This window comes from Stegodyphus dumicola, chromosome 4 (assembly GCF_044657685.1).
Source record: "Stegodyphus dumicola isolate Sdum_Otavi_A_Nest chromosome 4, ASM4465768v1".
Lineage (NCBI taxonomy): Eukaryota > Metazoa > Arthropoda > Arachnida > Araneae > Eresidae > Stegodyphus > Stegodyphus dumicola.
Genome location: NC_140771.1, coordinates 182717501 through 182730288, shown reverse-complemented (window position 1 = coordinate 182730288; position 12788 = coordinate 182717501). Strand labels below are relative to the sequence as shown.

Below are 12788 nucleotides of genomic sequence, written 5' to 3'. Positions count from 1 at the left end.
TGCAATTGTGATTAGAGAGCTCATTGAGCACGTTTTTGTTATTATTTTATTATTTTTTAAAGGATCCGCTTGCGCTTATTGCTTTAATAAATGATTAAAAGAGGCTGCATTGAATTTTCAGTTAATTCAGAGGTGAGACTTATTTTGTTAAGCGCTACTGGAGCGTACTGCTGTGTTAGACTATCGGGCTGTTAGAGATTATTATTCAATCTTTGTTTTATGAGAGATTTTTTTATATTCTACATTATTCGTCGTACGTTAAGGGTAATTCCGGCTTATTTCTCTCTTCTCTTTGAGCTATTTTTTGCTGCTTTTCCTGTTTTGTATCTCATATTATATGCAGCCTGACAGAGTGAATAAGCTTTCCCATTTCTTGTTTTTTTCCCTTTTTCGCTCTATGGTTTGTCTTAACAGCCAGTCATTTAAAATTTTAAAATTTTTTAACTATTATTTATTTATTTTATTTATTTAAAATTTTAATATCACTTCAATATTCAACAATATAATTGAACTATACTACCCAGTAAAATATCTGTCTGTTAGAAATTAAATTACAGAAAACAGATTTCTGTGTTAAAAATGTTTCTTTGCGCTACTAATAAGCTACTTTAGTTTATTATTTTACGAAAATGTCTTCCTTTTCTTTTTCCCTTCTTTTCTTTTTTTTTTCTTACTTTCCTTTTTTCCTTTTATTTCTTTTAGTATCATCATACTAGAAAGATAAATCTAATAATAAAAATCTATAGTAAAATAATACACATCCGATAATGAAATGAGTTATGCATTAAATTAATAATAAGTTGGGACACATTGCTGTTATTTTAAGGCAATTAACTTGCACATTTTCATAACAAACAGGAAATTAAGTGTGCAAAAGATATGAATAAAATTTTTCGATCCAATACTTTATGTAGTATACGTTTAAATGTCAAGTTGTTTTCTGAACGAATAAAATCCTTTAATTTTCCATACGTTAGTTACAAATCTGGGAAAATAATGGTTATCTTGATTTGATTATGATATTCTCAAATAACACTGGAATGTGATAATACTATAAGAATAAATATTTATCTGAGTTTAAAAAGGATCTAGTCTGTTGGACAATTAAACTCTTTCTTCTACGCATTGTTATAATAATTTGCTCAGTGTTGAAGCTTATATTTGCATTTCAAAGTATGCTTTATTCTTTTTTCTGCATAAAATTGTTCTTTCCCCTTGAAACTCTTAAAAAGCTTCAACAAAGTAATTAAATATCCTAGAAAATTACGTTTAAATAATAATTGTCCTAAGATACTGAAATCTGGATATTTAAATACATTTTCTTCAGTTTAATCTTTTCTTTAAATAATTTCCAGTGGACTCTAGTAGTGAGCTTCTATTATTGATTTTTTATTTATTTTTTCAATTATGAATAAACCAAGGAGAACAATGATATTTCACAGAAAATTTTTCAAAAATATTTTCAGATATTCAAGTTTTATTTTTCTTGAATAAACTCAAAATTAACGAAAGCAATAAACTTCTTAAGACATAACACTTAGAACAGATAAATGGCATCTGAATTAGGATACGATGAGTGTAATTCCTAAAAGAATGATTCTATTGGTAAAATCGGACTGAAAAAGCTTTCTTTAATGTATGAAATTTTTATTTTACTACATTTCTTGTGGAAGTTTAGAGGGACTTGGCGTTGAGACTATTTATGTTGTCTCAATGTTGAGACTACTTATGTCTTAGAATACAAACCTACGTAATGATGCAAAATGACAATAATGCACTGACACTTACTAATTTTCTATGCCAAGACATCTGATTTCTCATTTAAACAAAATGTTAGTATTCATCAATGCAGTCAACAGAAATCAAATGAAAATGAATATTCTGAGAAGTGAAAATCCACCAACAATTAAGCCTTGAAAACTCTGAACATTAGAATTTCGATCACTTTACATATCTCCGTAGAAGACTTGGTGCGACATTTTCACACTATGAAATGTGAATACGAGTCTATTTTAAAAAACTCCTCTATAAAGGAGATCTTTTATTCAGTCAGAGAGCGTTCATGTGTTTTGCCATAACCCAAATAATCCAGTCCTATCCTGATGGACCTGACTGTAGAGCAGGATTATTTAGTAAATTTCAGATATAAATCTTTTATTGTGCTTTGGAATGATATGGGCCTGAAACATAACAGAAAAATAAATAAATAAATAAAAATAAAATTGAAAGGTTTTAGATTTTAATGCTCAGCCAAAAAAGAGTTTGTTAAGGTTTTTTAACTCTCGCTGGGCTCGCAGTCTACCAGTCTGCTGTTACACTCACTTCTACCAACCCTTTTTTTTTTCTTTTTAGTTTTATTATGAGGCATCATTTTCTTCGCACTTAAGCCATGTAAAAATTCAACAGCAGAATTACAAAAATTTTAAGCGAAGCATAGCTGCATACATTTAGAAGTCCTGATACAGCTTACGGTGATTCAGCGCAAAATGCCGATTAATATCCCATTCTGTACTAATGCCCCTTTTGAGGTAATACAGTTCAAAAGAGTCACCATAATGAGAAATCGAAAGTTATTTGTATTCTTTTATCGGACTGGTTAAATGAAGACCAAATTTAAGTATTAAACATTGGGCAAAGTCTGCAGTTGAAAAAAATGAGCTTAATTGGGAATTACCAAATAATATTTCATTAAAATTCGTGTGATTATTGACATTTTAAACAGAAGAGTTCATAGCAATTCATGACAATTTATTGAGCTAAAAAAGCACTTAAATACCGTGACATTGTTTGTGTTCATTCTACTTTTGACAGTCATTTGTGGAAAATGTCAAAATGAAATCAAACAATGAAACGTAAAACAATATGAGATCAATGCATCAAATATTTAACAATGAATTTACATTTTATCATTAATTAGTAAATTTATAATTAGTAATGAATTTAATAATTATAAATGTTGTTTCTGTGACTTAAGAATTTAAACTATTATTTTTGCTAATATTCGACATTAAATAAAACAGTAAATGTTTTCATTTTTTAAAGATATATTTACTTTTATTATAGTATGAAATGCTGCTTTTAAAATCATTTAAAATGAGTCACTATATAGTTTGGATAGCATACAAACTTACGAGTCTAACATAAGTTGTTAAAAAATAAACAAAAATGACGGAATCTGGATCAAAGACTTTACTTTAAAATGATTGATTTAAATTATTTTAAGTAAGCTAAAGTAGGGTTTTTGGAATCTAAAAATATTTACTTTATGTTTAGGGGACTAATGATAGAAAGCTCTTAGGAAATAAGCAAAATTGACTGAAACTGTATCAGAAACTCTATACTTTTATTGAAGTAAAAAAGAGTTTTTAATATATCTTTCCTTTACAGACATGATTAAAACCAACATATTCAGTAACAGTGAAGTAAGTTTTAAGATCTTAATCAATCAAAACCTATCTTACTGAAAAGCTCTGTGACATTTACTTAACGTTATTCATTACAAAAGATGAATTTTCATTACTAGAGTACTGTTTGCTTTAATAACTGTTACATTTTCACACCTTTAACAACATTGACTTTTGTCAACTTTATCTTCCTTTATACAGGAAATTATACATGCTCTTCTTGTTAATATTTGGAGCACAGCCCGTATTGGCTGATTAATCTCTGCTAGAAATTAAAGCAGCAATTTCTATTTTTTTCTCTGTTAAGTGAGGTTACCCAAAAATAACTAAATTAATTTTCAAGTGATTATCTTAAACTTACACATTTTATTACTTCAAAGTGTTCTCCATCAGTAGCAATACATTTTTCCAACATTTTGCCCACTGCTAGAAACATGCTAATAGTTCTGAAGTACTTAATAATGAATATTATTATTCAAGGCTCGTAACGCATTTTCTTACACTTCACCCGCATCACTGAACTGCCACTTTTATGCACAGAATTGCGTTTAAGAGTTTTGTTGTTCGCGAAAAGAGCAAAAAGTCGAACTAAGTAAGAAGAATTTGTTAGTAATGTAAGTGAGACAAAAACATCATGTATTTCATCTACATGAGATGTCGGAAGGTCAAAGTTGCTTTAGAAGTCTAGAGGATAATCTTTCGATGATATTAATTAATAATCTGTGTTATTTTTTATTGTTTTACTCATGTAAACTCGTCAGTGGATAACCTAATCATAGCAACCTTCCTCTGGCATGTCGCCATTTTTTAATTGGAAAAATCGTTCATACGGTCGCAGTTTACTCAAAGCATCGTCTTTAAATATTTTATAAAGACTAAGAACAGTCTCAGATGCAGGTTTTGTATTCCGTGAAGAAATATCATTAATACTCTTTGTTTTTTGTGGTCACACATTATAAAAACTCTAGAACTCTGGGAGTAGGAACAGATATAAATCATCAACAAGGAGAGTTCGCTCCATCAGACTGATACCACTCAGAAAACAGAAAAGGTATATCCCAAGCTAGTAAGACCTAGCAGCACGATCCATAATTACGAAATATTCGCACGCAATATTGTTTTTTCGTTGCTTTCGGACGCATAAAACCTTTAGAATAAATTGGTTTTTGTCGGTTTACGTGTTGACGTGCAAAATTTAACAAACAAACACCATTTTTAATGACGACAAGAACAAAACTACAAAAAAAGCAGCGAATAGTGATTTGCACAACAACGCATCTACAGTTCCTGGTGCTTATTTAGATTTAAAATGGTGACATCAGAAACTGCGTCGTAGGTTGTAAAAGATAGCAGCAGTAACAAGAACTCTCTCCAGATTTCTGAAGAGTGAGCCAGAATGTTAATAAATGAATATTCAGTGACTTTTAATCCGTATCACAAACAACAAAATGGCTATTACGAAAAAAATTAGATGCTTTCCTCAAAACAGAATAATTGAAGATGTAGGATAATCCGAATGGAATAAAATATATCAGCAAATAACACTGAGGAATCAAGCAAACATTGTTTGCAAAGTTTACGATTATTTATTATAATGCCTGCCTCACCATGCAAGTTCATGTTACTTAACAATAAATGGCTTCTTTTTAATCTGTTGAATATTCGGTTCAATATCTGCCATGATAATGATTTCATGATCATGTTACTGAAATTTAGATTGGATTCAATTAGGTACCAAATTATCACATTTTTTTTGGCAGACATTTCATTATGTAACTTTAATTGTGCATCTGTTTTACACATTTTCTTATATATCAGGTGTTCTTAATATAGGAGGGATTTTATAGTTTCAGAGGGGGGAATGCGGTCAGCCTTAGCTGTTAAGTATTTATAATATAATTATATAATTTCCTATTAGGTTTTCTTTGATGTTTTACATTCATTTACATATGCTACATATATATATATATAAATGACTAGAAAATTAAGGTATATTAATTATAAGTTTTAAAACCTATTTATTCTTTTGCAATCATTTTAATAAAATGAAGCTGATTGCCTTTTAAGATTTTGCCAATGCTTGAAATGAAAAAGTAATTATACATTGTAACTATGAAACCAAATCGTATATTCGATTTTATTCATTATAAATACATTGTATGACTATTATAATTATAATTAAAAATGCAAGAGATTCAACTTAAATCTATAATATTAATATTAATTATGTATATTTTTTTAAACAGCTATAAATTTTCTGCTAAATTATGCTTAAAAAGTTCATTTTATGCAAGATTTAAAAAAATAATTTTGGCGTAAGAGAAATTTCATAAATTTATTTATGTATTATAAAAGTGAATAAAAAATTGAAATTCATGAAAGTTTCCTAAGATAAGTAAAATAGTGTTTAAGTGCAATAAAAAAATCAATTAAAAGATGCCTCCAACCATAATTATTCTTTCCCTAGACAATCCTCTTTAATTTACGTATTATGTCACTTCTTCAACGCTGTTATAATTAAACATATCCACCACTCACGAACAAGGGAAGCATTAAATATGAGCCTGAGATGTAATGATGTAATTTATCTGGCGTATGTTTCGCAGTATATAAGTGCATCATAAAAATTAGCATAAGCCATAAAACTGAAGAGGAACTTTATATCAGCTATTTAATTACTAGCTTTTGTAAAAAAGCGTCATTTATAATCTCAGAATTGTGTACATATTAATGCGTAGTTATGGAAGCGTTAACACACAGTTATTATTTCAAGCACTTAATTTGATTAATATCTGTAAGACATTAGTGAAAAAAAATGCCCCCTGTAAATAACTATTTGTTGTGAAAACGTTATTCGGTATGTAATGATGCATTTCGTAACGTTATTTATCTGTATACCTATACATATATATCTTATAATAGTGCATATAAAAGTGTTATCCCTAAGTAATAACTAAGTTATTTCCTTTCAGTGATTTATATCTACTTTCTCTCACTGATGGGATATTTTACTAAACTTTTCAATATTGGCATATCGCAAGTAAAGTTATAGGTTTTAATATTTACTTTTCTCTTCTCAGCCAAATTAATAATATTCTCTAAGTATACTAACACAACATTTTATTTCAATTCGAAATTTTATCATATGCAAATGTACTCTTTTTTTTTTCTGTTATAACCAACACTTTCAATTGAAGTTGCGAGTCGCAAATTTTGTATTCAACTTTATTGTAAAGCTTTAAATCTTTTTCTCACTTTTTAGAAATTTTATTCATTATATGTGAACATTTTGAGTTCCTTTTTGCAGCGCACACGTCAACAGGACCAGAGTTTATAAGGGAAAGCTGGAAGTACTGGATCTGAGGCATGTTAGAACATGATTCTCAGCCTGTTTTCCTTCATGCATCCCTTTCACCATTACTATGAGATCATTCGCCCCCTTTCGAAAAAAAATGTATTTATTTAGATCTAAAATTTTTTTAATGTGTTTATAAATTTAAAAAACTCATAAATATCAAAACTTGAATAAAACCAGTTTCTTTATATTCATAAACAAAGCTGAATACTTAATAGCTAAATAAAAGGCTGACCATATTACTCCTTGAAATCCCCCCCCCCCGAGAGAACTACCCTCGGTTGAGGATCCTGTCCTAGAGAGATAGAAAAAGACGTATCGACGCTCAGATCTTTGTTATTACAGTGCTTAGATGTTTCACTCTGCAGTGCTTCATTGGTGCCGGTTCCTGAACTACGCGTGAGGTTCTCGTACTGACCGACAAACACTGATAGACCATTCCTGGTGTTGAAGACTTGCTATAATTCGGAGTGTTCAGTAAGGTTGGTATTATCATCGAGATTGGCTGAGTTCTTAGGCTGTAGGGCAAATGTTCATGACAGAGTTCACGAACCACCTGTACTCATGTTTTAATTCAACTTTCTGAACAACAGGTATCATTTTCTGAACACTTTTACGACATCCTATGGACCTTTCAGTCTGTGTAAGTAACGACAGCTTGTTTTTATATTTTTAACTTACTTGGGCGTTCTCCACGAGAGTACCTTTCAAAGAAGACTTGCTATAATTCGGAGTGTTCAGTAAGGTTGGTATTATCATCGAGATTGGCTGAGTTCTTAGGCTGTAGGGCAAATGTTCATGACAGAGTTCACGAACCACCTGTACTCATGTTTTAATTCAACTTTCTGAACAACAGGTATCATTTTCTGAACACTTTTACGACATCCTATGGACCTTTCAGTCTGTGTAAGTAACGACAGCTTGTTTTTATATTTTTAACTTACTTGGGCGTTCTCCACGAGAGTACCTTTCAAAAATATGTCTTATATTTGTTCGTCTTCAGTCAAAAATATGATCTTTTATTAAATGGAAAGGGAAATTACTGAAACATTAAAAGAAATTTGAATTCAAGAACATATTTGATAATTTTTTATGGTCATCATCGCACTGAACTCCAAAGGAAAATTTTTAGCTTCGAGGAAAACATGCAACATCGTCTCAGTAATGTTTCATTAAGAAATGTGGTAAAACAATAAAAAATCATAAAAAAGGGGCAACAATATAAAGCCTAGGAGACGAACGTAAGGAACAGGTGAGGGATAAGAAGCACTGAAGCTCTTACGTTGACAATAAAAGAAAGCAACGAAAGGCTATTAAGCTGAAACAGCTCTCCAGAATGTCATCTGATCAGGACAATAAGAATGCATCAAAAGATTTGATTAAAATAAAAACAAATTATGAATGCTTTCGACATTTTTTGTTTTTTCTGCATATGTATTTCCTGCTATCAGGTATGATTACTTTATTATAGTATTTTAGAAAATTATTTGTGCAAAACTTTGTTTTTGAAGAAGATTTCATGTCTAGATTTTAGATTGCAAGTTAACTAAAAACATTGTTCATTTTGCAAACATCTGTCTACTTGATACATTTCATAAGCTTGAGGGTATGGAAGAAGCATTTTGAATAAATAGAACAAATATGCAAAGCATTTTTATTTGTGATTGATATCAAACGCTTTTGAAAATTTAGGGATCTTATCTCTTTCCATAACTATACTCCTCCACACTGACATGTTTATTTAAAAGACTGCTCAGAATAAGGCTATCTGAAAAACTGTCAAAATATAGTTACATATTTAAAACCTAGCAAATTTTCTTGACGCACACAATTTGCCTTTTTATTGTGATTCATTTTCGAAATTTTGAGCGTAAGCACTTAATTTCCCCACAATATTTTGAGAATATTATCTTTCTTTTGCTACAATTAGAAAATGAATTAGGGCTTAGAATACTTTTTCTAGATTGTTCGGTTCTACTGTACGTTTACTGAAAGCGGAATTTGACTAATGCGTGTGAAAAATTTGGTAAGGAAACATGAGCATTCTACATGGATGAGACTTAACATTTTGTTAGACAGAAATCGGTGCGAGTTGCTTTAGCTAATTAGCCTTTCAAAACAGAGAGCATGCATAGGTGCTAAATTGCAAACGATTACTGATTGTTTGTAAATTTCCAAGAAAGAACCTCTGAATTTACAAAGACTACTGCATCAACAGTGAAATCCGTTTACGCATAATTATGTACAGTATACTTCTTGACGCACACTATTTTCCCATACAATTGTAATGCCGAGAGAGAGATTTATCTAATAGCGGGACTTTTTTCCTCGTTTCATCTAATAAAACATGCAGTTTTTGACAGAAAACCAGTGCGAGAATAATTTTTGACATTCTCGTAATTCCGCAAACTATATACCCACCAATAAATTTCTTGAGAACCTAAAATATTGGAAAGCGAGTGAATAACTGTGAAATAAATAACAGATTGCTTGTATCTTTCCCATGGAATAACATCCTGAACAATTGCGGTGTTAGGATATTATAATGGTAATGTAGGAAGGATCCAAGAGTTCTTTTCAAGTCACAGATATTTTGGTCACCATGTCATTCTTTCAATAACCACACCACCTACCGTTCATCATACTTTCTTACATTTTTATTATTTCTCTATTTATTTTATTAAGTTTCTAATACATGATCATTTGCATACAACATTCATGTTTAAATGTTTTCTTTTCCGAAATTCTCTAGCACTTCTGATACCCTGTCGTAAATTCTTTTGTCTTTGTAATGCTCGCATATATTTTCCCAATACATATTCATTGCTGCATTATTTTCCACACTATACATACCTAACAACCTCTTTAAAACTTATAATTTGTTACTCGTTCTTCTACTGTATTTAAATTCTGTGCACGTTTAAAGTTCAATGTTCTTGTCTGCTCTCACGTGTCACTTGCAATATTATGACCAAGGCTCCAATAAAGGTCGTGTTGTTTGTTTGCCAGTATGATATCCTCGTTCACTACAACTGGGTATCTGGAAAATTCTGGATTATTTTCTCATCATAATGCTCAAGTATACGCAGCCGCTTTACATGGGAATTCTTGCAGGAGTTTTGATGAGAATCATTGGATCATCTATAGAGCAGGTTTTATCCTGAGATTTGAGCAAAGCGCAGTGATCACGAATTCAGGGAGGATGACGAAATCATAATACCATTATAACAATCAAAGCAGCATTACAGCAAAACTCAGTGTCCAGGATGTCATAGTTTAAGCGAACAGCTTCAAGAAGTATGCATATACTTGGAAAATGTCAGACATGGAAAGCAGAATATACCGGAAAATGTCTTAGATTTAATCGTCTTGACGACTGATATAAAAATAAGTTCCCCTAAAGTGAATACGAATCTTTATTCAAATTAAAAATAACTTATTCTTTACAATCAGGCATTCTGCCATCTAAACTATGGCATACGCACAATAAGCGTAGTATATCTATCATAACTGATGGACAATTTCTTATGTTTTACTTTTCATTGCATGACTACCAGTTGAGCCAATCTCGAGGTGCTGACTCATACAGTGATGCTTCAAAAATTCTTCTAAACATTTCTAAATGTATAACAAATAGGAGAGGTTATAGCTGGTAATTTTCCTTAATTTTGTAACCTCTAAGAGTGGGGCTGTGACATAACTATCTTTTAGAAAATTTGAGTTAAGTTATCGACGAAAAGTGTGTTGACAATTGGGAATTAGACAGTGGCAGAATACAGGAAGGCTAACTAAAATGTAGATCTAACACACTCAGTGAAAAGCATTTTAAATTAAACTATTTTAATGACAGCTGTGAAAATCGTTGTAAAAATGAAATGAAATATTAATTTGGTTTTCAGTTCGTACAAGTGAAAAAAGACAATTTCTGATTTATTTTTTCTTGAATAATATAATAATGAAAATCATATTTCTAGAATGTCATATATCAAGCTAAGCAAAGTTATATCTTTTTCATGCCATGAGGTTTAAGAATGTGTTATGCACCTTTACGTTCCCATTTATTTAAAGTTTTACTTGTATTATTCTCAATTAAATATTACTCTAATTTAGAGCTGTTGAAAAAATACCCAAGTCTTCTAACGTTTAATTCTTATATGCATGCGGTCTGAAGAGTGAACAAGTACGAATTATAAAAATTTGGATCCAAAGAACAGATTGTATAATAAAACTTTTAAAAGAATAAAGTTGAACAAACAAAACTGAAGATGCTTCTTAAACCGAAAAAGAGTACAAAAAAGCATTTAATTACTGCGTTGACTTTGCTTATTTTATTATTCATCGTTTTCTCTTTCTTGAAGTAGATTCGACTGCTTAATGAGTTCTCTAGGAAGTTTGAAGATAACACATTTAAAACTTTAAAAACTGCAAAAAAGATTTCTAAAAGGTACGCCATTTTCGCTTTAACGTTGCTGTTAAAATAAATAACCATTATCAAAAGAAGGAATCAAAATTTATTCGAGAGCATTATTACTGAAAGCGAAACATGAAAAATGTAATTTTCTTTTAAAGTTTAATTATTTGAATGTTTTGTGCAGGTGGAGGAAGCGTATGGCCCGCAGCCGTTTTATGATTGTACTTTCAGCTTTACATCAGGCAGAGAACTAATTAATTAATTACTCTGGCATCTAAAGATAAAATATTATAAAGGATATTTACAAAAATGAAACTAAACATTTATTTCAAGACAAAGAATACATGAAAATTATAGAAATACATTTTTACAGTCATATTATCTTGTATACCAGTTGAGTTATATTAAAATATTTCCATAAATCACCTCACAGAATCTATGGAACACCTTACTTTGATTGAAATTTAGTTATCTAAATTAACAGGAACCCTATACAGGTGTTGCAATAAAACTTGATGAGTATACTAATAATATATTTATAGCGTTTGAAAAGTGGTTTGTGTTTTATAAGCTGAGTGAGTTTGTGCCAAGTTCCTTTTGTTTGGCAACGTGAAAGCTAATGTCACCAAACGGAAATGCACGTTGAATACAATACAAACATGAAATTAGAAAACTAATACATACGACCTATTTCTTTACTTGTGTTCTAAATTTCCATGCACGTCGTTAAAAAATGAAAAAAAAAATAATGGCGAAGTTTTAAACATAATCTCGTGAACTATCAACATATTTATAAAATTATTTAATTTCTAATTAATAGAAAGAGAGCCAATTACAATCCCTGGGATCGTCAAAAATATCGTCATCATTGGAATCTGAGTACGTATTAGCAGCACATTCTTTTGGCATCAGATATTCTATGCGTTCAGATTCAACAGTTGGGGGACTAATCAGTTTCAATGATGCTTTTAGATATTCTAGGTAAACTAATTTAATATCCTGCAAAGATCTAAATATTTTTCTCTCCGTCTGAATTTAAATTATCCACTTGAAATCGCTGGTAGGAGACTACAGCCATCAAACTATGTAAAGAGTTCTGAGATATTCTATTTTTCATATTTTTTTTCTTCGCAGTAATTCGTTTAGGTTTTCCAGCTCATTGATAGTATTTGATCTGTCTTCAGCACAAACGAATTCCCTTTCCTGTGGTTAGTACTTATGCGAATAGCATTGCAAAAAGCGACTGTTTCGCGGAATTTGTACATTTAACATATGTTCCTTCATGGTAATAAATAATATTTAACGTACTGCCATAGATCCCTCTTACCGTCTACTTCAAAAAAGAAGTCTCAAACACCACATCGTAACTACAAAAAACAACAATTATCATCCCTCCTGTAATTCGGCCGCGCGCATATTTTCCACGGGTTAGAAAAGTCTCATCAAGAACCATTTTCCCTCTACCTCCCAATTTGCAACTATTACGGGAAGCGATAACCTTGAAAATTTCCCTCCAAAAACTGAAGTAACTCTCTCTTTTCTAGATGCGGTTTAGCTGATTAAAAATGAACGTTATTGGCAATTTCATAACAAAAGCCGAAATAATGGTCAGAACATT

The 12788-nt window shown here is 30.7% G+C and overlaps 1 protein-coding gene across 4 annotated transcripts in view; it reads right to left on the bottom strand.

Annotated features, from left to right (window-relative positions):
* LOC118199645 (QRFP-like peptide receptor) overlaps positions 1-12788 on the bottom strand; it is a 475922-nt gene that overhangs the window by 165632 nt on the left and 297502 nt on the right. The gene's annotated exons all lie outside the window — the stretch shown is intronic.